We start from the raw sequence: 27,013 nt of genomic DNA, 5'->3' as shown, positions 1-27,013 counted from the left end.
GCTCATAAGATAATAGGGGAAACTGCAAGAGGGTAAGTTGACAAGGTATATGGGAACTCTCTGTATTTTTCCCTTAATTTTTCTATAAACTTAAAACTGATCACAAAAATAGACTGTTTTTTTTTTTTTTTAAATACATGTTATATAGTATGGTGTTTATTCATGTAATCAATCCTTGGTTCTCTTGTTAGTCTATGAAGTAAGGGTCTATGTTTTGCTTTGTTTTGTTTTCTATTGAGTAACTTAATAAACATTTATCAAATGATAAAAACAATCTAGGGTTTAAGAAATGCTTCGCTGTTAAAAAATATAAAACTGAGATTTATAGGAATCAGGAGGCAAAAGGAAAATGATGGTAGGGAGTTCCAGGTAAGTATGACATCCTGTGCAAAGGTTTGGTTGCAAAAGTGGGGTTCATTTGATGACGTGAAGGTACCTCCATTTGGTCTGAGGTCTTTAGAGGAACTGAACCAAGATCCTGGTCTATTGCTTTGGGAATATACAAATGTAGCTCCTCCTGCCTTGATACTCAGTGTCCTGAGATAACATTTTCTGAAATGTCTTTTTAGCTATACTCATCTCATTACCTTGAATTCTGGAAAAAAAAATTAAAAAAATTTTAAAAAGGTGTTGTACTTGAAGCCAAGAAAATACCATCATGAAAATATTATTTAAATGCAAACTTCAGAAATTATATTTCAAATAGTCCTAAGAGGACTAATTAATAATCATAAAGTACTTCGAAGATGGAAAGTGCTAAATTAACGTCAATATTTATTTATTAATAATCAGAGGGGGAGATGCTGCCATCTTGAACTTGGCTCTTTTACTATCAAGTGCTAACTACTGTCATAATTTAACCCTCTTAATTGCCTTCTCCAGCCACCATTGCCATGTGGGAATTCCACACTTTATGTTTCTGTTTAGTATTTCATTATTTTAAAATATTACCAGTTCTACATACATGATTAGAAAGAATTTCTGTACCTTATGTGCAGTGAAGCTGTGCATTTCAATGGCACCTGAAAAATTTGACCTCATGTAGAAACAAAAATTATGCTTAATTGTTAACATGTTAAGTACAGTGGCTGTTGCAGAGTGGGTGCTCAGTAACAAGTTTTTGAATGAATAAATAAATGAAAAGCAAAAACAAATTAATCTAGTCTCTTTTACACAAAGTGAAATGTTACCTTTAGACTCATTTCATAACTACTTGTAGTATTGGGAAACCTGCTTTATATATTCATCAGAACTCAAAAAAAATATGCAATCCTTTCCTTCAGTTCATAAATACTAGGTTGCAATCTTCATTGTCATACATGATTTTAAGCAATCCATATGTAGATTGTGTTACTTCCAATTATGTTTGAAGGTAAACCAGTGGAAAATAAAGTTAAAAAAAAAAAGCTTAACAAATAATCAGAATATGAAAAATACCTGAAAAGTTAGCAACACAGAGATCAAAATTCAAAAAGGTTTTTTTCGCTTCTAAATTTAAATTTAGCTATTTTGTACTGTCCACAGTGGACAATGTTGCAGGAACAGCTGCCTAAGTTGGGAGTCCATTGCTCAATTTCTACTTTGCAGTCTCCTACTAACTACTGACTAGTGGGAGTTGGGAGATTTGTGTGAGATATACCTATTTGGGTCAGTTCTTTGTTTATAGTCAAAATCACAGTCCCCTCTTAAGATCAGCAGATGTCTTCAGTTGGCTATATATAGGAACAAGGATTATCACTCAGGAAGAAGGCAGCTGGCAAAAGAACAATAAATATCCAGTAAAAATTTGCCCACAAGATCAAGTTGTGATCTTCAAAACCAAGGTTCAAATCGATAAAGAAGGGGAAGAGTGGGGCTGGTGGGGTTAGCTCACTCGTTAGAGAGTGGTGCTGATAACACCAAGGTCGAGGGTTTGGATCCCACCACCAAAAAATAAAAGAAGGGGAAGGGTGAGAGGAAGAATCTTTGGATCAGCAGAGAAAAGCCACTTTGAAGATGGCATAGCCAGTCCTACCTTATAGAAAAGGCTGAGTGTACTGGCTCATGTATTAATTAAGTATCTACATTTTAAGCATCCAGAACTCAAAGCCCTGAATTAGGCATTGTGGCAGACAAACGTGGCATTTTGAAGATTTGAAATGCTAATGATTCCTGAGGAACCCCCACAAATAGTATTTAGACTGAGATACCTAGCAAGTGAGTGACAACCCATCCACCTGCCAAATCTTGGATCTCCAAGGGGCTTTGCTCAGTTCTTCACTACATATTCAATAACTCCCATATGTATAATTATGCGTGTGTGTGTGTGTGTGTGTGTGTGTGTGTGTGTGTGTGTGTGTGTGTGTAATTTTGTGAAAAGACTTCACAGGTAAAAGGAAAAAAAAAGTACCCTAAAATGTTAAAAGTAGCTATGTATGTATTAAACACAAGCCTCTTGATAGAAAATTGATCCCTGAGGAAGCAAGAAACCTGTACAACTATTTCCATATGGGAAAACTAGAATGTTTGCAAAGACTAAGCATGTCCCTTTGTGACCAGCAATAGCTTATGGTCTAAGACATCATTCATCTATGTGACAGGTGAATGCAAACTCTACATGATGAGGGTACCACTGTGATGAGTAATCTTTTTTTTTTTTCATATTCGTAAGTTTTATCGCATTTATCAGGTAAACTGTTCCTTAAGGACAAGGATAAATTCTCACTTAAAATTTGTACATATTGTCAGATATGCACTCAGAATGGACTATGGATGACTGCTCCGTATAGAACAGACAGAAAACAGCATCAGCCCGTCTCCAGATAAATTCTAACATCAGTACTACAGATGTATGGAAAACCACAGGAAGAATTTCCAATTTTATTGTTTGAAAGGATCCTGATGCCCCAACTTTTATTATGGAATTATAGGAAGAAGTTTATATAAACCAAAGTTTAAGCCCTGAAGCCAACTCAAATTGTTTATGATGAAGGCAATGTTGTTAAACTTACTGTCCTATCTTCATTGATCCTGCTGTAATGTTCAGTGCAACTTCCTGGGTGCTGTTGATCCCTGCCTTCTCACTAGCAGCAGAAGCATCCTACAGACAGTTATCACAGATATCCTTTACAAAATATTGGCATCTCTTCACTGTCTGCCACTTCTAATTCAAATTCCTTTGCTCCTCTCTGGCTTCCTACATATCCATCCGGTTGATAAAGAAGTGAATTGCTCTAAAACTAACATTTTAACAACTCATTTCTTGTGATCTGGCTATTCAGACACCCTCTTCCCCCAAGGACTCGCAAACAATGTGCAATGGTTATTTACACTCTGCAGGACCTGGCATCATATTTCCGCCACCTTGAGTACCCATCTGTGAAGTGACAAGGGGCAGATGAAGGGGATGATGGGGAAACTTCCCCCAAATGCTGTCAAAGAAACTACTTGTGAATGATAAATTTATGTCTCAGCTACTATTCAAAAGATTATGTTGAAATAAAATTAATTTGGATTTCTAGAATTTTATTTTGGGGGAAAACATTGATCTAGTTTGAGGTAATTTTTTGGACCATCCTAATGTTCTACAACTTTTGCTCCGTATTTCCCAACCCTTCCCCAAGTCTTTACCACCACACTTGTACACTTGTGTTTCCTACTACATAAGAGCTCTCACCCATTGTCTGCCATCCATTTTGCAGTTTTAATAGTGAGGATTTTTTTTTTTTCTAGAGGGAAATCAATTATTTTAAACTACTCGATATTTCACCTCTCACATCCATTATGTACTCTCAGTTATATTCTCTTTTTAATACATAAATCACTCTTGACCATTCTCATGTTGTCAATTTTTAAGTTATGTGTATAAGCAAACACTTGTTGAGTTTCTCAAGAAGGTAAATACCAAGCTTTACTGAGGGCTGGAACTATGTCTTAACACTTTCATATCTTCTACCATATCTGGTGCAGAACTGGGTACATTAGAGACTATCAGATTTAATTTGACAGTTTATTGACAGATTGATTGACTAAATCCCTATGATAGAGAGCACAGAGCACACCGGAGACAATTGTTTTTACAATTTGTTGTGGTTTTATGCTTGGTAGATGGATTATCTAAGCATAGTTACAATAGAGTTCTGAAAACAGGATAAGATTACTAAAAAAAAAAAAAAATTGGAAATTATGCAATCTAAGTTATAATGAAAATAGTTTCTATTATGTTTTACAATTTCATACAGGTTTTTTTGTTTCTGGGTTTTTTTCCTTACTTTTACAAAATAAAACAACAAAACTTTCGTTGCGAAGGCATACGAAAAGTGTAAGGTAGTTCTTCCTCTCCGTCTGTATACACACACACACACACACACACACACACACACACACACACACACACACACACACACCCCTCTATATATCAAATAGACACCACATAAGACACTAAGCATCTTTGTTGGGTCTTTGGCAGCTAAATTAAATTAATTTAAGTTAAGTTAAATCAAATACCTTGCATTGTATATTTAAGTTGCCATTCAAATAGTGCAGATTTTTCTGCCTGTCATTTAGAATGAATTCAGTACCATGAGTTTTCCATTGAATGAACAGAGCTAACTGAGGGCATCCAAGAAGAAACCTTCATAGATAATTGGCTAGCTCTGGGAGCTAGTGTAGCGGAACATGATTCCAGATTGAATCAAATACTGGAGCTCTTCTGAAGAGAGAACTAAAGGGGGTTGAGGGTTACATGTGAATTAAAGAACAATTTAGACTTTCATTTTTATCAACTTTTACTATTTTTACCTGATATACCATTGTTTTTATGAACATATTTAAGTAAACTTGGTCTCTATTTTTTATATATCTCATATATTATGAAGTAGAATAATAATTATGACATGAATTAATCAGGATTTTGCTTTCCATTTTTTTATATTGAAAAAAATTAGCTTCATGGAAATTTTAATAGAATTGTCACTATGACATTAACAAGGCAAAAGGGGGCCAACCGCATGGCGCACCCGGGAGAGTGCGGCACTGGAAGCGCAGCAGCGCTCCCGCCGCGCAGGTTCGGATCCTACATAGGGATGACTGGTGCGCTCACTGGCTGAGCACGGTGTGGGCGACACCAAGCCAAGGGTTGCGATCCCCTTACTGGTCACAAAAAAAAAAAAAAAAAAAAAAAAAAAAAAACAAAGAAAGAAAGAAACAAACAAACAAACAAAAAAAACAAGGCAAAAGGAAGCACCAGACTGAAATCTACCTTATGTAAAATCTAAACACATCATTGACAACATCAGAGATTAAAATGATCTTTAGGCCCAAACAAACTATCATATTTGATGTTAAACATTTAAATAAAATTATACTTAGTGTATCAATGAGCTCTTTTTCATATTTGTGGATATAACCCTAAGATTAAAATTGGTCCCTTATCACCTACTCCAGGTTGGTCTGTCTATCTCTCTCTACCTATTTATCCATCTATCTATTCATCATATATTTTTCATCATAATCTGTCCACATTTTAGTCTTGTACTGTGTTTACCATTTATATTTCCTTTAATACATCCTGGTGTCTATTGGCTGTCTAAAGCCACACAATATATCTAAAGACACAAAGGCAGACACATCTACCAAAAAACACCATTCTGTGAATATAAAGGTATTTATGATCAATTATACTGCTGGTATGCGTTATATGTGGTCTATATCATAAAACCTAAGGTTCTGTTTTGTAATTCTGAGGCTAGATACCTCTTTGTTCAACTCATGCTGCCCCTCTTCTCCTCTTTTATCGCTCCATCAAATGTTTACATCTCTCTCTTTTCTGCCATATACCTGGTTCTTGAAGGGTAATGCCTTCCTCATCACTGAATTTTCCATAACAGGTAGCATAATGCATTGTATGTAATGCCTATTGTATCTCTGATAAATTAATGCATCATTTATGTTTGATTTCAATGGATGGGATGAGACAGACATTTCAATTTTAAATAGTCTTTTCTATATTTCCTATTGGCATACAACATTACTTGTATAGCATAACCTAAACACTTGGAAAAATTTTCTGTTTTATGTAGCAAAGGGATTCTACATTTCTCTAAACAAATAAAGCCTTTAGTTTTGCTGAATTTGGCCAAAGATACAGAGGTGGTATAAGGTTGTAACTGGGTGGTACAGTCCCAGAGGAATGTACAGAGTGCCATTCACTGTAGTCTTTGTGAATGTCACCCCTAAAAGAAGTGCAGTGCTCAGTATGACTAGATGTAGTGTCCTTTCCTCTTTCACAGTTCATCCAATCTCACAACTCAAAAACCAGTCATGCGTTGTGAGCATCACAACATGTATTGTAAGCTATTGTAGCAGTAAGACATTTTCCTCTCTCTGTGCACTTGGAAGCTAGAAATGCAGGAATTTGCTGGATTTTTAGAACACTGAAGGCAATGACAATGGAAAAAAAAACAACAGCTCTGCTGAATAGAATAACCAAGTCATATATAATGGTAGCTTGAGATCTTCTCTTTACTAAGATGAGTGATGTTAATCACAGAATGAACTTTCTTTTGGCAAGATGCCTAGATGGGAAACTACTATAAATGAAGCATACTGTACGTACGTAATCTGACACATTAATAAACAGAATTTTTTAAATAGCATACTTATCTAAGGAAACATCCAGAGCTGGTCCAAAGAATCAGTGGCAATGCATGGCTCTTGTTAGTTTTTAGAGGACCAGAGGAGTAGAACATTATCTTCAAGTTCTCATCTGAGAAGGTCAATGGCAACATTTGGACTTTTAATTATGCAATATGACTTGCCAGATGGAATAATTAAAAACGTTTTTATTAATAAAATATTCTTATTTAATAGAAAACAAGAGTCATTAACAGGAACTTCTTTTCTGGCCACCCTTAGTACATACATGTTCAGTAAATGAAAACTCTAGCTTGTTCCCTGTCATGGGCCACAACAGAGCTGACAAGATAGCTGTCCTTGTCATCCCTTATCTCCCATGTGCTCCCAGTGGGACTGAGGGTTGCCTTGATTATGTGGGTCCAAGGGCCAGGATGTAAAACTTCCTTTTTCTAACTACAGCCATAAATATGTTGTATCTTTTCAATCCTACACAATTAATGCTGCCACCTGCAAAACGCTGCCATGCCTTGATTCTCTTAGAATTCTCCATTACCTGTGTATTTATCTTTCACTCCCTGCTACACGTTAGGTTTCTTTGAGGGTAGTATCTTAGTCACTATTGAATTTTCCATGATATTTAGCATAATGCACTGCATAGTATGTGTTTATTGGATCTTTGATAAGCACATGAATCATTCATGTTTTATTTCCGTGGATAATAAGTGGAATGAAACTCAAATTTCAATTTCAAATATTCTACTTTATAAAGTATCACTGTACACTGAAGTCCAGCTGTGAGCTCCAGCCCCAGTCTCTGCTAATCACCTGGGCCACTTTCAGTTGACTGTTTCTATTTCTCTATGCTCTGGTATTCTCTAGCACGTCACACCTTGCACCATGACCACTTTGGCTTGACTGACAGTTCTTTTTAAATGGAATCCAGTGTTTGACTCTGACTTCATGCACAGACCTCATTTGGGAGAAATCTCTTTTGCTTCTTCTTCTTCCCATCCACATTAGACTGTAACCATCAGTCTAATCTTCAAAAAGGAAAAAGTTAAGAAACGTGAATTCAAAAAGAAGCTTGGGTATACAACTGTGAATAAGACAATCAAGGTTGGTTCAAAAGAGAATGAAAGACTGAAATGGGATATTCGAGGGAAGGGCATGCTGGACTACATCATTAAAAGCCCAGATGTTTAGGTAGGACAAGAGTAGGAGGAGTTAATAAAAGCAGGTGGACAGAAGGGAGGCCTGGATGGATTCAGAACACGATGCCGCTGTCAGCACTGAACATTGTGAGTAGGCACGATTCTATACACCAAACGGAGGATGGATTTAAGCACCAATAAATCACCCACAAGCACTTTTGAAAATATTTTTCAGGAGCACCATATGTATTCTTTTAAGAACTGAGGAAAACAACTTGGGAAATATTTATAGAAGCAGGGAATTACAAAAATAAAACCTGAATTTGAGATTCTATAAGATGCAACATCTTCTAAAATGCAAACAGAAAACTTATTAAAATGTGTTCGTTTTTAACATATTGACTACTATTTTTATTTATTTATTTATTTTTGGTTTATTTTCAACTAAGTCATTGCAACTGGGTACATTTAAAAGCAGAACTACTAATTTAGTAATAGAATTTTGGATTGGTCATATCTGACTTCCTTCAGGATTCAGTTAAAAAAAAAAATAAATAAGATGTGGCAAGAGAAAGGGCTATTGATCCAAATCTTGACTTTCATCTGCCTTCCATTTTCCTAAGGCCTTCTTTTCAAATAGCATAAAAACCATTAAAAGATGATGATATGCCATGTATCCAGGAAACACTAAAAATGCCCGACTGTGTCTGCCTATCCAAACACATCACCTGTGGCCCTCACTGAGGACACCGTGGGTGGCACTGCAGATGAACAAAATGCAGGGCAGTCCTTTGTTTCTGCAAGTGCCCCAGGCGATCTCTGATTCAATACAGTGATCAAGTGCCTGCGTTTGCCTCCACTTCTCATTAAAATGAGAGGGAATAAAAACAGAATTAAAGCCACAAACTTTAATAGGAAAGAGAATGGAAGAAGGGTCATCATCTAATATTAGATTTCAAAGCATTATTGAGATATGAAAAATAGATGGGAACCATATAATTAAGCAAAGAAGGTTGGGGAATCTATACCCCAAAATTAACATATGAAGGGATGGCAGGAAAAGAGGGAGCTAATCTTCCATGCAAAACCCCAAAGCCTTTTGGAATAAAATTGGGAGGCATGGAGGGTGGGATTACAAAAGGCTGCCAGAATTAATGGGTGGAGAGCAGCAGAGGGTTTGACTAAAATTCTATGCCTGAAAGAGGAACCAATCAATTCCCTACCTTTCTCCTCTCCCACATTACTGGGTATAACAAGTGTGCAAAAAGCCTCATATTAATTCAAGACCCCCCCCCCCCCAAAAAAGCAAAAATCACATTGATTGGGGAGAATTAGAAGCACCAGTTGGTGCAACCACTACAGAATAAATTTCTTACCATTTTGGCAATCCCTTATGAAAAGCCTGTCTCCCCCATGATTTAAGTGCCTTGCTGGTCAGGTTGGCCTCCTGACTGAATGAGAAATCTTGCAGGGTAAAAAAGCCTATATATACAGTAGCAGAGAAAATACAATCCCCTACTTGGAAAAGTCAACACAGTACCCCCTGTTTTAAATATGCACAAATAACCTATAATCACTCAGGCATAAAAAAGAAAATCAGCAGCATTACAATGACAAAATAAATAAATAAAACAATTTCAGTAGAAACTGAAATAATTCATGGAATAGGAGAAACTCAAAAAGAAAATCTAAGTAGTATTCTCGGAGGGATTTGAAGGATGCTACGAAAAAAGTCAAAAAGGTAAACTCAAGGAACTAAACATAAACATAGAATAAAAAGGACAAAGAGAAAATATATGATACAATATAAAAGGCATAGAAGAACAATCCAGGATACCCAACACCCAACACATATGAGCTCTGGAAGGAAAAAGCAGAAAATAGCAGGGAAGAAATAAGCAAAATAAAATACAGGGAAATTCTGCATATCTGAAAAAAGACATGAATCTTTCTATTTAAAGGGGACTCTTATTACACAAAAATGAATGGGGGGGGGGCAACAACAACATCAACAAAAAATCTACTCCTAAACATGTATTAGAAAATCTGAGAACAAAAATAGAAAAACATGTAGTCATCTCAAACTTTGCCAATTGCTGGGGCAGAGGAATGAGAACTCTGTAGTTAAAAGCCCAGATCTGAGCAGAACTCACTTCCTTGTGCCCAGTTCATTGTCCAAAGCTGCACTTAGCCTGTCTCAGCCACATGGGGTCTGGAAAGTTCAATTATCCCATACACTTAGAAGGCAGGGAGAGGATAAATTATCAGGGAGCAGCACTAATGTTTCCAAACATTACTTTTACATATCTTGATAAAAAGTTTACAAATGGAGTTGTTCTAGTATAATAAGGGTGAAAATTAGGGGAGGGGCAAAATATTCAGAAACATTAATCTTATAAGAGAGAAGTTAAGCATAAGCTGGACAATGAAGAGATATTGATATGTATATAATTTTTACTGTGGTAAAATAAACATAACACAAAGTTTACCATTTTAAGTGTACACTTAAGCGTAATTAAGTATATTTGCATTGTTGTGCAACTGTCTGCACAGTTCATCTCCAAAACTTTTTCATCTTCTCAATCAAAACTCTACCCTCTAAAAAACTCCCTCCCCAGCCCCTAGCAACCACCTTCTGTCTTCTGTGGCTATGAATATGAGTACTGTAGGTACCCATGTAAGTGGAATCATAATATTGGTTCTCCTGTGTTTGATTTTTCTTTTTTTTTTAACTTAGCCTGATGTTGTAGCATGTGTAGTATGTATCAGGATTTTATTCTTTTTTAAGGCTGAATACTATTTCATAAATATGGGACACTTTACAAATTTGCATGTCATCTCTGAGCAGGGGCCATGCTAATTTCTGTTTCATTCCAATTTTACTAAATGTGCTGTTAAGTAAGCTCTAAAGATCTTTCAATAAATTGTTCAAAATTACAATCAAAACCATCTGAAAAAATGAAATATTAACTAAGAATTGATTGGGAGATGGCATGTAGGGGGAATATAAGTGAGGTAAATATTCATCTTCAATAGATTGAAAACAATAATACCTGTATTTCATAAATAAAGTCATATCAGTACCTTGACTGGAGATGTGGATGTAACCTCCATAAGAAGCAACATTTTAAAACAATGAGGAATTACCTCTGAAACAGTGACTATGTAATTGGAGAGGCAAAGCAAGAAAGAATTGTTTTTTACTTTTTTTTTTAAACATACTGTATTACAGGTTTACACAAATATATTTACAATATAAATATATTACACAAATATGAATGTATATAATCATGAAAAGAACTTCCAACCACAGTGCTACTTAATAATCAGAATTGTAATCCAGAACGCCACACATTTAATAGTGTGTATTTTTCATGGCACCAGATGCCTCTTCCAAGATACTTTCTTGAACACCCCTATTGCTAAGCCACTTGGAAAAGAACATGGGAAAAGACATGGAAAGGCATAGTAATAGCCATCTCCATGTTTGACTCTGTCAGGTACTGATGTTATTCTACTATCTTTAATATCATTTTATTATTAAACGACCACTGCTACTGCTATTATCCCTTTTAACAAGGTCTAGCTGCTTCCTTTGAAACTGGACTTGGTACTGGCCTGGAAAGTATGTGAGTTCATTGAAAGCATAGGAGTGCTAGCTGACTTCCCCATCTAACCCTGAAGTTTTCTCAAAGACCTCTTCTCATTCAGCACAAGTACGTCAGCATCAGAGCTCACCTGAGAGTCTCAGAAAAAGGCTTCAGCATCTAGAGACTTGTGTGCTGGCCTCCATCATATCCCCTGGTCCCCTTCTCTCTGATTTTCCTTGGCCACCAAAAGTCAATCACACCTAGTTTGTGTTCACTCTTTCTGACTAATCTGAAAACCCAAACTCCTTTTAGCAACATTACCGCTGCCAGAAGCTTGCAGTGAGTCTCCTGAATCCGCAAGATGGATGCGGTGGCACTCAGGGCAGCTAACATAGGAGCACACTCCCCCCAAACTTTGGCAGACAAATAGATGAAAGAAATAATTTAAACTAAGTTCTATAGTCAATTTATTAGAGAAAATGGTGATGTTTCAAACAAATATAAATAGTCCTTCTAATCTGAAAACCACAGTAGGATCTTCTCAAATGTGTTTTCTCTTCTTAAAGTTTTATACTCTGATGCTCTTCTGATGTCAATTATCATCTTTGCTATTAATAGCTTTTACAGATGCAGAAACTTGATTTGGAAAAGTGATGAAGGGTGGCAGTAGAACTTTCTGTATGCTGCACTTGTCAAAGCACATTTTTAGTATTATTTCCAGTTCAAGGGTTTATACATTAGGAAAAAAAGCTAGAAAATTCTCAAATAAAATCTACCATGATTGTGTGCTGACTAAAAGTCCTGTTAATTAAGAAATGCTTAAGGAACTGAATGTGTAACCTGGAGAAAAGATCAGTGAGGAGACAATGTATTTTGAATGTGTTAAATAAGGAGCTAGAAGCTTTTATTGCATGCATCCAGAATGCAGAGTTTTGCAAACAGGATTGGGTTTAAATTTTAATTCTCCATCTATGAGCTTTGCAGCCTTCAATGAGGTCACTCAAGTATTGTCAGTTTCAATCCCTCTTCTTGCAAAATAGGAGCAAATAATAATGCCTATAAAATATGATTTTTGTGATGGTAGATAAGAACTTAAATTTTTATTACACTCCTAGCATTTAGGAAAAAAATCTATTGATTACCATCATCATTATTATGATTGCCACTGTTTTATCTTACCCTATTATTATTATTCCAAAGGGGAAAGCGAATACTAATGAATGAATGTCCTAGCTCAATAAGAGTGACTTTTTTAACAAATGAAACAACTAACCATGAGATGGAGAGTTCAATGAAATAATGAGCTTCCAATGGCCATCTCACTGGAATTCTGTAAATAAAAGGAGTTCTTGATTAAGAAGTAGGTTATACCTGATGATCATTAAGACCCTTCTTACCTTTCAGATATAACGTAACGACTAAGTTCACGAAGCTCATTAGTGACAATAAATTTAGGGGTGTCAACATGTTCCCAAACTGTTCTTTCTTTTAGTTAATAAGGAGCAAGCTTGACTGGGCAGTTTCCAGACGATATTTCCACAGAGTGCTGGCAAGCGAAGTTTGTTTCTTCCACCCCACGAGCAGGCAGGCCTCATTCTTTTATTTTTTATTTATTTATTTTTTCATGAATGCCTTTGGAAGCAGAGTTGGCCTGTTCTTCCCTTCTACTCCCCCAAGAAAATGACAAAATGACATTCTTTCCCACTCTGTGAAATGATTTCTGTTAACAGCTCTGGAAAATGCTGCAAAGATGTGAGTGAAACGATGGCAGGATTTGTTGACAAGAAGGCAAAATGAGAGAATTCAGAAAAAAACACTCACATGAGAGGATGAGGGACCTGTGGGTTCCAAATGCTCCTCTCTCCCCTGGCCTGGGGTTCTCTCAGAATCGTCTCCAGGGGATCGCAGTCTTTTAAATGACTCAATCAGTGGGGCTTCTAATAGAGTCTAATGGATCTCACCATTAACAGATCTTGTTTTTAATGTTCAGCCTAAATTTTCCTTTGATTGATTTAACCTATTTCTCTTTATTAGATGATGGCAGTAATTTTGAAACAAAGGAAAACATGAAAATTTGGAAAAAAATGTCATTGAGGAAATTTTTGACTAAAATATCTTTATTTTTTCAGCAACACAGAGCATACTTCCTGTTCCAGCATCCTTTAGAGAACTGGAGTTTCCCAAACCAGAAGGACCATCTGGAAGTCTACCTTGTCTTGATGTGCATATTCCTACTCTTGAGGCTATGATTAGTGGGATCCAGAAAAAGGTTACCCACCCACACAAATCAGGGCAGTGTGCCTGAAATTCAATCTGCTGAGATTCACTACACTATTCTAGATTGTTGTTACATTAGAAGATCCTTGAAGTTGTTACATGAACTCGTAAGAGGATTAATGAAAAAAAATATTACTCTGAGAAGAATGGTCAGGGTAATGTGAAATGGACATGGGCTTTGGGACCACAGATGTGTGGGAGCTGACTGCCACAATCATTGTCTTAGACAATTTACTCATCTCTCAGCCTAAATTTCTGTCCTGTGAAATGGTCACGAAAATTTATACTTCACAGAGTAGTTCCAAGGCAATTTTTGAGAAGTCCCTAGCATAGTATACAGCAAAAGACTAGCACTTGGTAAAGATTACAAATAATTATTCCCTCCTTGGTGTGAATGAGACTATCAAAGATGAAGGCATGAGATTTGGAAAAGACTTACTGAATATGTTTTAAGATTACTAAAATCAGCAACAGCAGACAGAATGCAATTAATCTTGAAGTCACATGAAACTGAGGAAAGGAAAATCATTTAGGACTGAATTGATGAGTTGGAATGCTAGAAAGTCTCAATCTTGGTGTTCGAAGGTGGAAGAAGGATAAAGGCCACGGCATTCTAGGAAAGGAAACACACGGAGTTTTAAGCTGAGCATGGAATATTCAAGGGGCAGTGAGAAAATGATCTGATTTAAACAAAGACGGGGGTCAGAAAATGAGTAGACAGAGAGCTGGGATAGGTGGGGGAGGACCAGGATGGAGAGCCTGTGAGAAGCCAGGCAGGTATCATCAGAAATTGATCTACTCCCATTTGAAAATGCTCATATCTCCTATAAAGAAGCCATTGGTGCGTATCCCAAGAAATATTACAAGTGTATCACCTTGTGTCACATGCATGAAAGGCAATGTGTATAATATAAAACTCTCATCTTAACATCAGGGGATCTGATTTAAGATGTTAGCTCTTCCAGAAAAACTTGGACAAATGATTTAACTTTATGCAAATCACCTAACATCTTCATGCCTCCAATTTTTCATCTGTAAAATGGGCACAGTGCTGGAGCATTGCCCATAAGGATGTTGAAATAACTAAATGAGGTCATGTATGCAGAGTATTTCACACTGTTGCTGACACAAAGTAAGCATCCAGTAAGTGTTGGCTTAAAAATCATTTCAACAAACAAAAAACCTCAGTGAGTTGAGCCACTCACTTTAAATGGAATCATATCTCACAGAACTACATGAGTAGCACCTAAAATAACACTTGTGAAATCCTCTAACACGGTGACTAGTAAGTGACTGTGTTGACTGTAATGTATCTGTGGTGACACAGTATGATGGTGGATAGATTTTGCCGAATTGCACTGTGAAATTTGGGATATGAGGTTTTAGTTCACAAAACAGGCACTTAGCACATTTCAGTAAAATCTGGAATTTAATAAAATAAGAGAACAAAGTCCCAGAAACACAACATTCTTTAGGTGTGACATGATGCTACAGTGGACATTGAGAGTTTTTATTAAATTATATTTGAACAAAAATGGGTAATAACTCTTTTGCCACCACTTGTCTGGTGTGCATACTTTCTGGTAATAATCTAATCACATTATCCCCGACCTAGACAGAGCTCATCTTTCCTGGCACATTTTCCTTCCTCTCATTCACCAAACATTTCTTAATCCATGAAGACAATTGCTTGGGCTTGTTAATTCACCACACAAGTGTTTTGCTAAAAATAAGATTCTAATATTTATTGTAAAGCAAAGAGCACCCTTATGTTTTATGTAATAAAATCATTGATCACCGATAGAGAACAGACCATGTTTAATCTGGAGTCCCCGACTCCCAAAGGATTTATTCATACTTACCATAGGAAACTAGTTGCACCTCTGCTTTGCCAACTCTAGCCAGTAATGCCCTGTGCAAATGAATTTAGAGATTTGCTCAGCTTGTGAGCATATGCTACAAAAGGGAAATAACCCAAATTGCACACGCTTCGGCCTGAATTATCGACATCAGCTTTGAAGTGCAAATGAGCTGAATGAAAACATACTTAGACTACAACACAAAAACTATTCCTACTAGCTGATTGACAGTGCATTAACTGTCTAGTAGGGAAAGCCTTATATTGCAATGGATTTGTAGTCCCCTGGTCCAATTATCCCACAGATGAAGGCAAATGCCATCCACTGTATGAACCAGTCAGTAGTGGTCTTTTCTTAAAATTCTTTACTTTCTCTTTTTTCTAGCAATTCGGGTTACTGGATCACCCATAAAATAGTTCTTTTATGGTTTATTGACCCTGCTGCTTCTAAAGTTAGACTTATAGACTCAAGGTAGGAAAACAAACTGCTATAAACAACTTCTCAGTAGGCTAAAATCACCAGTATTTATTGTGAATGCAAACTCCTTTGGAAACTTCTAATCACCATAATCCATCTATATAAAAATAATCCTCGACTAAATGAACATGTCTGGAAGGGAAATGAATGGAGCATTTATGCGACCACACAAAATGCCATGTGCTAACAAATTATTAAAGGATCTTCAATATTTTGCAACATTAAAAGAAAAAAAAAAGTCTTTTATGGAGCCTGAACATATATGATTGACTTTGTAAAATAATATTAGAAATTTGGTAACTTCTTCATTGAATCTAGATATTTAAATGAATAAGTATGCTCTTTGTCCAACACTTTCCATCTGTACCATATTAAATCATGTATCAGGCATAATTGAGAGGCTCTGCTTCTAGATGTCCCTAGGGAATTTCTCAGTTATATTATCATAGAAAAATTAGCTTCTGTGGGGGGGAGGGTCCCCTTCTTTGTTAAAAAAATGACAGATAGGTAATATTTAACATCTGCTTGTGTTAAAGGTATGATAAACATGCCTCTTGTAAGATTATGAATTTTAACAAATTACCCATTTGCTTTGCTATTCTTTCAAGAGAACTTTCTTTTCGTGTCCTAGAAATAATATTTAGAGTTTTTAGATAGGAGAGAAAGGAACCAGGTTGAAAGAAAGACAAATAAGGTTAGATTCATTTTCCCTTTTGCAGGCTACTGTGTTAGGTTCGGTATTTTAAAATTCTCATGAGAATTTTACTACTGTATATTTACCTTTTTTTACATAAAAATTCTTTCTCCACAAATGGCCTCAGGCAATGTTTGGATGCAGACTCTAATGTTGTGTTCTTCACTAATAACACAAAGGAGAGGGTCTTGGAGTAGTGAAATACAGAGATCTTCAGAAATTCATTGTACGTCACCCAATAACTTTAACCAGTTCTCTCATGGTATGTATATTCAAGGATAGATGTGAGCGAACAGCAAGATTCATTGAATGGAATTTTCCATTGCTCACAAAGAAAGGACAGAACAAAGGGGTCTTGCTAGCCAACAAATGAACTAATCAAACTCCAAATAATTAGCAGGTATCAGTTCAGTGGTGCTGAAGTTTGAATTCCTAAATAAAGGGGTAAAATTAACATGTGATGGAAACTGAATGAGAAAAAAGGAAAGAAGACGAAGCCATTTGACTATAAAATTGTACCTGAGCCATTTCCCCAGATTAGATAGACCTAAAATCCTACTTTTTGCAGCTTCAAAATGGTTTCAGAAAAGTTTTTATTGTTATCATTGTTCAATTTCATGCGTCTCTGCACTTGAACTTCCAGCCAGGAGCAGAAGTCTAACTGCCAGAAATGCTGTGAAGAAGCTGTTTTTTTGTGGCATTTCCAGCCAACATTTTCAGGCCCAGGAGGTTTGAAGACACATCCAAACTTTTGAGTGCTAATATGATTTGAACCTCTGAATCTTCTGAGATTTTTCTTTCCCAATCAGAACCAAATTGTGAACTAAGGAAGCAGAAGAACAGAATACAATTTCAGAAGAATTTTTTTCTGAACTGGATTCAATATCTGCAGGCCGCTGGATTTCTGTTATGTTCCTTCCGTACTCTGAACATTAAATGTAATATCTATAAAACTAATTATGATGCAGATTATTAAAAGTGACCAATGTTTCATGTGAATAGCCTCTTTGTGAAATTTCAATCTCTATTTCAATGAGTGTTCAGTTTAACAAGAAAATGTATATGCTTAATGATCACTTTAGAACAGCTGTATTCTATACAGAACATATTAAATTATCATTCAATTTATCTGGTATTATAAAGGGATGGGTATTTTCCAGATAACCAGAATCTAGTTTCACAAGTCAAAAATGAGCGTATTTCAATATACTGTGATGGCGATCTTTCTAAGCTGTCTCAGCACAAAGTGCTAAGCATCATTTATCTATTGTTTGATAACTTAGTTACTACTATGATTATTTCTGTGCAATCTGGAAATACACACCTTATCTTAGGTCTGAATTTTTTTATGTATAATACTTTATTGTTATCTTCTATAATTTCTTGCAAATGTCATGCTGCCTAATTCAAACAAAACCTCTATCTCTTCTCTAATTTTAAACTTAAAATATGTTCTGATATGAATAAACAGATAATCAAATGTGGTATGTTAAACAAAGTTTTTAGGTTTTGAAAGAAGAGCCCAAGTACCTGCCTTTAATGCTGAGGCTTTTGTGACAATTAATTTCTATTGTCAGAGGATTTCTTTTTTGTGTTTATTTCCAGAAATGGGTTTATATTCCCATGAGACAGGATTCCTGCAAGAGTAATCTCTGCACACATGTACTTAGCAACTACGTTTATCAGTGATATGCATCTTAGTTAAGAGGCTGGTGGTACAAGAGACATATACCTACACTCTATCAAAGGGAATTGAGCCCAAGTGCACAAAGACCGAGAAGACAGCTGTCTGCAAAATGTGATTGGAGAGATGCTAATGCGTTCACACCTGCTCCTGGATATCTTGTATGAGGATGTTTTCAAAATAACCTCAGCTTGTTAGTTATAGTAGTAGACCTTCTCCACATAAAGTCATTATCTCCAGATATTTAAAATCATCATGAAAAGATTGCAGATTCTGGAGTCAGCTTGAGTTTGCATGCTGGATCAAATACTTCCTAGTTGTTTTCACATGCAAGCATTTTAATACCTATTGTTAGCATTGCTTGAGGACGAAATAAGTTAATTTGTACATTTATACCAGTAAATCCTAAATGCATTCTACTATATGTCAAACATTGTTCTAAGTATTTTATATACTGAGTCATTGAATCTTATAACAGCCCAGTAGGTACTCATAACTCCATTTCACAGCTTGAGGAACTGAAGTACAGAAGTTAAGTAACTTACTAGATGCCGCATGGCTAGTAAGTGGAGTAGTCAAGATTTGAACCCAAGGAGTGTGGTTTTGTAACTTGTGTTCTTAATCATCAATATATATTCATAATTAGGATAATGTTGAGTAATTTTTAAAAAGTGATTACGTTATGTTATCTGGGGAAGGAAAAGAAGGTCTGCTCTGTTATATGACCTTCTCTTGTGACCTACTGGATGAATTTGGCATGCTGATCAGCCATCTCCTTGAATAGCTTAGGACTATAGCCAAAGGGAATTGAACACTATCTGATAAAGATTTCAGGGCTGCTGCTGTGGAATAATATGTTGTAAGGAACAGGAAAAAGAGAAGTTGAAAGTAGAGAAAAGGAAGGAGGAAAAGAAAATCATTAGAAGATTTGCAGTCTGAAGTCAGAGTATAAAGGGAGACAGGAGCTCTTTAGAGAAGTCCCTGGGCAGGGAGATGAAGGGACCAGATTGGTTGGCCACAGGGAGTGAAAGATTTGAAGGAAATTGAAAATTCTCCATTACTCATTTTTGTCCTATCATGTTCTAGATTCATTTTATTTGGACCTTTACAATCCTTCTCCTCCTCACCTGTGCAATGGTCACAGTGAAACAAATGATCAACAAAGTTTACATTTCATTCACACCTAATTCCACCTGTCAGTGATATCTCTTAATACAAACAAGGTGTGGATTGTGTTTTAATATATGTAACTAAATTAATTAATGATTATACTATATATTTACATCTAATTTGAATTTGGATTTTGAGGAACAAGGCTAGGCATAATGAAGAACTTAAACAACATCTATTAAAAGCTTACATACAAAAGACATATACACACACTCACTCTGCCTAAAGTATGTAATTACTATAAGGCAAAAATAAAATAACTCATAAGCGTATGTTTTAGAAATATAAATAATGTTGCATAATTGATACTACCACATTGAGATTCCTCTCTTTTTTAGTCTGGACACTGCACATCTATATGTGGAGAGTGATTCCGTGTGAGCTTTTAAGGAAGCATTTCACTATCTGAAACTAACATCCAGAACTTCACCTAACTCCATGGACATAAATCATGCTGTCGTCACTCTAGGGAATAAAAATTGCATTTTGTAAATGCAGTGAAACATGCTCCTTCCTTCTTCATCACCATCCTGATCAAATAACTGTGAAGAACATGACAGTATAATCATGGTCACATGATTAAGTGATCAGGAAACAAGACTTACATATATTTTTCAGTTCTTTGCCTTACTTTTGTCCTCCAGTCTTATTTACTTTGTGATAGGTTTTCAGTTTACAGTGAGAATTAAGGTAACCAAAAATAGATAAACATGACAACAAGAGGTCCACATTAGAAGAATATGTATGTCTAATTTCTGAGATAACAGGTGTCTTAAAGAAATGGAACATTTAGTCACTTTCATTTGGAACATATATTTAAGTATTAATTGTTAAATTTACAGGAAAAGCCAGGAAAGCAATTGTTAAAAAGGTAATAGTTGTGTGGAAACTTACATTTTATTCATGAAAAATTTCTATTCAATTTTTGACATGTAATGTAGAGTTTCCTTTGTCTCTTGCACATTTTAAATGACTCATTGTATTTAGGGCATCTATTTCAATTTAGAGTATTAAGACAAATGGCAAAAGGGGAAAATATGGTGATTGATTAGAAAGTACTTTGGGCTGAGTGCCTAGACTCCTGGGTTCTAGACTTGCATTTATTAGAAATAAGAAATTTAACAGTATTTCTAGGTATAGACTCCAGGGAAGCCATCTTAATGAATAAATAATATTTTACAATTAATATATAAAATTAATACAATAAAAACTGGTGTCGAAAACACTTTTAGAAGATTCCATTCTTTTGAGAACTTAATCAGACTCTGAATATACTAGCAAAGTCTTTTTTTATTATACATTTTCGCTTCCCCATCCATGATTCAGACTATTACTACATTGATTCCAAAATAATGGGACATCAGGGAGGAAGAACTTTATTAGACTTCATAGAGTTTTGTTCAGTGGGTATTTTCATCAAAGTTGTTGTACCTTATGGCAAGGAGAAAACACCAGAGAAAACTAGCAGATCAAGTCCCTTCTGTGGAGGACTTTGGAAATGGTAAGTCAACACTCTTCCTGACTTCCTCTTCTTTCCCTATGTTTGCACGAAAGGTTTCCCCATCCTATACAGAAACATTCTGCCTCTCATTTAAGTCTCTAGGGACTTAAATTCACAATCTACCTTTGGACCAAACCAGCTATGAAATGGTTATTTGCTACATTCACCTCATGTAGAATGGATTTAGCTGACATAAACAGTGGGACTAACAGATCCACCAATATTAGTTGATTCTTTACTCTTCTCTCATGGCTATAGAAGCATGATTTTGTCAGTGTATACTGAGGGTTAACATTAAATTACCTTCCTATGAAATATGTTACTGAACTTAAAGTAAAAAATTTATATGTCTTGATTGTTCACTATATTTTACAATGTCTTTGGTCATGATTTTTATTTCACTTGGTTTGACCTGGCCATTAGCTGGCAGACTCAGCAATCCCAGGAACTATTTGGTATATATTGGCTCCAACTGAATATGTATGAAAGACTGGAGAACCAAGCCTGTACTGACAAGTGGAAGAGAGTTCCAAAGCTGCATTTTTGGCCTAAAAGTGTATAAAATAGCTTCAGAGTTAAAATATTTCAGAAAATACAACTAATCAGGTTGACTTTGGTATTCCAGAGCTTCTCAAATCAAGAGAAGCATATTTCAGTAAGCCTGCTGCCTTCCATCAAAGCTTAAATTACTCATTCCAGAAAATACTGATTTTTGAAAGATCATAAACATTGTATTAGAGATATTATTCACTTGGTCAATATATAGCATCATCTAATTTCTTTCTGACTTTGAAATTTGAACATGCTAATATTCCTCTGAAATTAAGGAGGTTAGTAGAAAATAATTGTAAACCATTGCTTGACAAACTAAAAAGCTAGTGACGTCGAAACTATTCTGTGCCTAAGTAAGCTTGCCTAATGTTATATTTACGGCTGAATTCATAACGGAACCTTATACAATGCAATTGCCTAACTTCAAAGTTCAGATGTTACTTTGTAATGGCAGAATTAATTTCCTTGATTGCTAATCCATCAAGCCTAAGTGTGATGCATGCGGTATCAAACATGGGTATTTCTGCTATCATTAATTGTGACATATTGTCACAACTGATAAGGAAATGCAGTAAGAGAAAAAGAAGCGAGGCCCTGGTATTGGCAGGTTAGCCTTGTTTTCCCATAAGAAATGGCAGATACACCTAAAGCCCTCAAAATAAAGGGAGGGGGCCTTTGTGATTCTCACAAGGAGAAAAGACAGGCATCCAGAAGCATCAATCACTGGGCGAGCCTTGCTCTCCATTTGCAAAGCTGTTGTTTATTGTAAGATAATGATTGATAGGGTCTAAACAAATGCTCAGAGAAATCACTGAAGGTGCAGGCGCTTAGGTGTGACATTTGGCCACGGGAAATTTGCAGGGAATAGGCCAGCTGGCAATGAGGACATTCTGAGGAAATTAACACAAATGCATTTAAGAAAGAGCAAAATAATGAACTGTGGGTTAAATGACAGCAAGGTAAAATGGCAATTATGGATACCAGGTAGATTACATGCCAGGGAGGAAAGAAAATGAGAAGGAATAGGGCAATAAAAACTATTTGGGTAGATTTAATTAAGAAAAGGGCATCTTTTAAAGCAGACATACTTAATAAAAACAGAACATTCAGCTAGGAGGACAGAAGTTTCAAGAGATAAAGTACACAGAAAAGGAGGAGTCTTGGAAAATTTTATTATGAATATGAATATGGGCACAATTGGAAACAGAAAAGAGTAGGAATTAGCGATATACTTGTTTTAGTCCATTCAAATTCAGTGGAGGGAGGATGAAGAAAGGCAGCATGACTTGTTTGCCAGCATCAGGCCATAGGCTTTTCTTAATGAAATCTCAGCATCGAGGTGCTGAGAAACATCTGTATGCTGACAATGCATAGACAAACAACCATACCACTGACTTCATTTTCCTTCTTAACAAGGTAGAGGGGAACTAAGCAGATCAAGTCCCAGTCACAACTTTTAACACAAGAACTACTTCAACACTAGTAGAAGAACTCCTTTCTCCACATCAAGCCCTGTTCTTTTTCAAATACCAGCTCTTCAGTTTAGCCCATGATTTTCATCAATAGCTACATTAGCTCAGCTATTCTGCACCAATCTCACTCCATTTTTCCCTTAAACATGCATTTATCTTGAAGATCTTTTCTCCTTGATATCTTTTGCACGTGGCTTTTCTTTTCTCTGCCTCTTCTTCCTCATCTCCCTCTGCATTGGGCCTTGTTTAAGCTTCTCTAGAAAGTTGTGGCTAGTTTTTCTTTAATCTCTCCCATTCTTGCTGTTATCTCAGTTAAATGAGAAATTATGGAACCTACACATAGAGTTATAAATATCGAATGATTTAAACTGTATAAAGCTTGGTGCACAGTTCCTGGCTCTACAAATATACCTTTTCTGTTATTTTATATATTATTCAAGGGGTTGTGGTTAGGGTGTGGATGATGGGGTTATCAGGCAGTCCATTATGCTGACATATAATTAGTGTTTTCTATAGACTCAGAGAGATAGAAATATATTTTATTTTATTTCAAATCTCTTTTCTGGCACTGTTATTGCCAGGACTTACTTGTTGACCCTAATTTGTCCACAGCAGCACAGAGATGTCATGTCTACATTTCCTTTTATGTTCCTTCAGTATGCAAGGTCTCAGTCTGGGCTGCATCGATGGCTGTTGATGGGTTTTGTTGGAAGCTGACTCTTCCTAAGCAAGAATCATTGGAGAGAAGTCAGCTGTTCCTCTGAATTTGATGTGGAAGCTCACCCATCAAATGGTGATGAGAAAAATGAAATGGAATGTAATAGTGATGTCAGAGGTAGGGTACGGGGAGCCCGACAGTTGGCCTCAACCTGCCCAGTCCTCTTACCAGGTTCTTGACTCCACTACAGGAAAGAATTCAAGGACAGAGTCACAGTAGACAGTGAGAACAAGTTTAATATAACAGATAAGAACTACAGATTCCACAGAGAGAGTATGGCATGCTCCAGAGACTGAGCAGGGCCCACACCAAGTTTAACACAAATATCAGGTCTAACACAAAAGCAAGAAAAACCCACTTGAAATTCCGTACAAACTGCAGTCCGCCTCAAGAGAATGAACAGCTGCTTGCTGAAAGTTAATTTGATACAAAGTAAAGTATACACACCTCAGCCAGTGAAATGCAGATTGCCTCCCCTTAGGCTGGGATTCAGCTCCTGTGGTTTTTCTATCTAATGAATATTCAGTTAAGGGGGTGGTTCCCAGTTATGTAACATTTAATTTTGCACTTGCTCATTGGGTCTCTTCCTGGAGCATGTTCATTGGTCAGACCCCATCACATGCACCAGGCATGTTAAAGAATATTCTGTGCTCTCTATCGAGCATGCCCTGCCACAGGATTTGCATAAGACAGCCCCTTGTGATCTCATCATCCCTGAGTTGGTGCTGAAAATAGGTCTAACTGGCAACAGTAACTTTCCTCTAGGAGAACTCAAAGGAGAAGCCTGAGACCTGGGGGAGTGGCTGAAAAACCCAAAGACATACCCTGAAACCCAAGCCCAGAGAAAATGAGCGCCTCCTATATTAGGAGTATGATGCCTAGTCAAACCTAAGAGAAATTTCCTAAAAATAACAAGGCTATTTCTGCTCAACAGGTTGCATTTTCAACACCTGCTTTTATTCTCTGCCTTTTTTTATTCAGAAAAAAAACAAAAAAAACGAATACATACTCTCCATACCCTGCTGGAAAGGAGTAGAAGAGAGGTCACAATCAGGTAGGCAAGCCTCAGAAGTTTGTTTCATGAACTTCAAATTCCTTTCTGTGTGAACTAGGGAAACAATTACTTATTCCTTTTGAATTACAGTGGCCTCATATGGTAAATAAACACAGTAATGAAGTCAACATGTCCCTACTGACAGAACATAAGTTATTGAGAGTATAAAATAAAACCTTTTCCATAAAAGCTCTTTGAAAATTAAAAAGAATAGAAGGAAGGAAGAAAAAAGGAAGAGAGGGAGGAAGGGAAGGAAGGAAGGAAGGAAGAAAACATAGTATATATCTTTCAGTTAAGCATACTTAATTAAACTATTCTGTCTTCCAAAGCCGGCTATAAAATTAAAACAAGTAAAGGAAAAAATTATGGTAAAGACTGTTGAAAAGTTTCTCCAAATCCTTTTCTATTTCTTGTAGCCTTGTCCTAGACTCCACATCTCAGCCTTCTAGTTAGATGTGTCTGTGTTCTTGAGTTCTGGACTATGGAATGAGGGTGGAAAACATATGTACCAATTCCAGGCTAGGTTCTAAAAAAATCTTCCTTATCAGTGATGGGATTATCAGTGAACTGATAACTACCTCCAGCAATGACAAAATATTGCACAAGAAGAAGAATGCGCTAACAGCACATACGTGGCTCAGTCATGAAAAATTCTTATGGAATAATGTGCATAGTGAGGATAAATTTGACCTTAGAGTGTGCCATAACAATATTGAGAGGTGGAAGAAAGGGGGACTGCAAACATGAAGCATGTAAGAATGCTGAATCTCCACCTCCAGCAACAGAGAGACAATCATCACAGCAAAAATTGCCATCAAGTTATAGCAGTATAAGAAAATTATTTGGAAGTATGTAGGTTAAGAAAACACAGCTAAAAGGGTAAAATCTGTTGTCCCAGGAGTGGAAATTAGAAACAAAGAGGTCCTACCATTTCTCATTTATAAGTCTTATACTATGGTCTGATTTTTTAAAAAAATCATCTGTATTTATTAGTTAATTAAAAACATAATTTTTTTAGGAAGGAAAAATAAGGTGAAGAAAAATATTATAGCATAAAAAAAAATGTAAGACTCTACGGTTAAGGGTAGGTCCACCAAAGACCACTTACCTGGATTATAAGATAGATTCTAGCCTTGCCAAAAGTAGCAAGGTAGAAAATTTAAATATTCATGCCATTATCTTAATGCCAAATCACATCTCTCAGAACTTGTGTATTAACTCTTGGCTCTGATGAAGGCTTAAACTTGACCTTAAGTAAGTGTCCTTTCTTTCCTGGTTCTTCCAAAAATATAAAATAAAGTAAATGAAATATAAAATAAGTCAAAACAAATAAATATAAAATGTGAAATAAAATACAGCAAAATAAAATAAAATAAAGTACAGCAAAATGGGGCAGGGGATAATATGCTATAAATTTTGAAAACTGCAAAATAGCTTTGCCCATTCAAACTCGATGAAATTAGTCCTGCTGATTGCACATATCCAATGTCAAAATACTCCCAGGATTTACTTTCAAGAAGGTTTGTTAGGGAGTTTTATTTTACAGTGACTAAGGAGCCTCATGAATTCAGTAAAACTCTTAACCACATCCAATCTTCTCAGGCCCCCTTTCATTTAGTTCATGGATGTTGGCATCAATTGAACAATATTCTGACCTTTTTTAAAGGGCAAATATAATACTACATCAGTTTGGTTTGCTGAACTTTAGACTCCTCTGAATTGGAGAGTATTTGGGAGCTACTGGGTAGATTTCATATATAATGTCATGGCAGAATTAATGATTCATTTCTTATAGAAATTACAAAGCTTTCTTTTAAAAACAAGTTAAAATATATATCATTTAAGCTTGAACATTCCGATCTATAGTTGAATCAGCAGCCCTCAGGATAAGTAGAGCTAGATTGAAAAGGCAGCAATGATTGGATCAAGAAAAATATGCAAGATCAAAGGAATATTGTTCACAATTTTAGATAAAGAACAGGAGTGGCTCTAGGCAGAAATAAAAAGTGGCTAGCTCTCATCAGCAATTCAAAATATATATTTTTGGCCCCCTTACTTGTTTTGCTTTTTCCTCTCTAGCCAAAATCTGTGCCCTATCCCTGGCATTCCATATTTTTCCAAAAGTGGATTTTTCCTTATTGAAACTTACTCATTTAAGGATCTCATTCAACACATTTTTGAACATTCCAAAATGAGGTC

The 27,013-nt window shown here is 36.1% G+C and overlaps 1 non-coding gene across 1 annotated transcript; it reads right to left on the bottom strand.

Annotated features, from left to right (window-relative positions):
* Positions 1-10,569: 10,569 nt before the first annotated feature.
* On the bottom strand, positions 10,570-10,672 carry LOC134362255 (U6 spliceosomal RNA). Its single transcript, XR_010021536.1, has one exon. It is a non-coding gene; the product is annotated as a U6 spliceosomal RNA (small nuclear RNA).
* Positions 10,673-27,013: the final 16,341 nt, after the last annotated feature.

The sequence above is a fragment of the Cynocephalus volans genome, chromosome 13 (genome assembly GCF_027409185.1).
Source record: "Cynocephalus volans isolate mCynVol1 chromosome 13, mCynVol1.pri, whole genome shotgun sequence".
In the NCBI taxonomy this organism is placed as follows: domain Eukaryota; kingdom Metazoa; phylum Chordata; class Mammalia; order Dermoptera; family Cynocephalidae; genus Cynocephalus; species Cynocephalus volans.
Note: the sequence above shows the minus strand (reverse complement) of the source record. Positions and strands in the feature narration are given on the sequence as shown.